This window comes from Lathyrus oleraceus, chromosome 3, assembly GCF_024323335.1.
Source record: "Lathyrus oleraceus cultivar Zhongwan6 chromosome 3, CAAS_Psat_ZW6_1.0, whole genome shotgun sequence".
Taxonomy (NCBI): Eukaryota; Viridiplantae; Streptophyta; class Magnoliopsida; order Fabales; family Fabaceae; genus Lathyrus; species Lathyrus oleraceus.
In genome coordinates this window covers 143,484,758-143,486,748 of record NC_066581.1, presented here as the reverse complement: position 1 = coordinate 143,486,748, position 1,991 = coordinate 143,484,758, and the positions used below count along the sequence as shown (strand labels likewise).

At 42.5% G+C, this 1,991-nt stretch overlaps 1 pseudogene; it reads right to left on the bottom strand.

Moving 5' to 3' along the window:
- Nucleotides 1-395: 395 nt before the first annotated feature.
- On the bottom strand, nt 396-495 carry LOC127133569 (uncharacterized; annotated as a pseudogene).
- Between the last annotated feature and the right edge of the window lie 1,496 nt (nt 496-1,991).

Sequence of the window (1,991 nt, the reverse complement as noted above, 5' to 3'; positions counted from 1 at the left end):
GATAACCGAGATGGCAGAACCAGCTCGTGCTCTTAGAGATTACGCCGCTCCATCGCAAGATGAACCGCATTCAAGTATTGCTCCACCCGCAATCGAAGCAAACAACTTCGAACTTAAACCTTCGCTGTTGCAGGCAGTGCAACAGAACCAATTCTCTGGAAATCCTACCGAGGATCCAAACCTTCATTTATCCGTATTTGTCCAATACGCTGATACTGTTAAAGCTAATGGTGTCACTTCAGAGGCAATTCGACTTCGTCTTTTTCCATTCTCATTAAGAGATAGCACTAGAAGATGGCTTCAGTCTCTCCCCTCCAACTCTGTCACCACATGGAACGAGTTGAAGAAAGTTTTTCTTGCCCGATACTTTCCGCCAAGCAAAACAGCTATGTTAAGAGCCCAGATAAACGGATTTAAACAGAAAGACAACGAGTCTCTTTTCGAAGCATGGGAAAGATACAAGGACATGATGAGACTTTGCCCACACCATGGTTTGGAAGACTGGTTAGTAATTCACACATTTTATAATGGTCTCTTGTACAACACAAGGTTAACAATAGACGCCGCTGCAGGTGGTGCACTAATGAACAAACCTTATGCTGATGCTTACCAGCTTATCGAGAGTATGGCCCAAAACCACTATCAGTGGGAAACCGAACGAACAATGGTGGAAAAACCTCAAACGAAAACTGGCATGTAGGAGATAAGTAACCTTGATCACGTCAATGCAAAAGTGGATGCTTTGGTCCAGAAAATTGAAAGTTTAAATGTATCACCTCCAACCGCCGTGGTTGCTATAACTCAGAATTGCGAGATCTGTGGAATCCAAGGTCACACTCCTACGGATTGTCAACTCTTGACAGGAATCCAAGCAGAGCAAGTGAACTATGCTCAAGGAAGCCCCTACTCGCACACCTATAACTCAAATTGGAAGAACCATCCAAACTTTTCATACAAGAGTAATAATGCTTTGTACGCACCTGGACAATCTCCAAATCAAGCCCCAGCTATACCTCCAGGATATCAGAAACCGAACCCATCCATGCCTAACAATAACGCCCCTAGGAAATCCAACTTGGAAATCATGATGGAAAACTTTATAGCTTCCCAACAACAAACCAATAGAGATTTCTTAAACCAGAATGTACACACTGGCGAACAACTTAAACAACTAGCAAGCAAAGTAGATGCCCTGGCTACCCATAACAAAATGCTGGAAACACAAATATCACAAGTAGCCCAACAACAAGCGCCTACTGCTGCCCCAACTGGTACATTCCCTGGACAACCCCAACCTAACCCGAGAAGCCACGCTCATGCAATCATATTAAGAAGTGGAACGGAAGTGGAAGGACCGTCTGATCCAAGGATGGAAAACCAAAACCCTAAAAAATCAACTGAGGGAAGTGAACCTAAGGAAAAGGAAGAGAGTAATAAGGAAACCATAGGAAAGAAGGAACCTTATGTACCTCCACCACCTTACAAACCACCTATCCCTTACCCTCAAAGGCTTGTTAAAACCAAAGATGCGGGCCAATTTAGAAAATTTGTTGATCTCCTTAAACAATTAAACGTTACAATTCCGTTCACCGAAGCTATTACGCAGATGCCCTCATATGCTAAATTCTTAAAAGAAATTCTTTCTAATAAGAGGAAACTTGAAGATAGCGAAACCGTTACACTCCCTGCCGAATGTAGCGCTATAATCCAAAACATGCCTCCTAAACTCAAGGACCCGGGTAGTTTCTCTATACCCTGTCACATAGGAAAATTTGTCATCGACAAAGCTTTATGCGATTTAGGAGCCGGAATTAGCGTTTTGCCTTTATCCATATGTAAGAAACTGGAAATGGGAGAATTAAGACCAACCAAAATGTCTGTGCAACTAGCAGATCGTTCCATAAAATATCCTGTAGGAATTCTTGAAAACGTTCCCGTACGCATAGGTCAATTCTACATTCCAACTGATTTTACAATTATGGACATTAGAG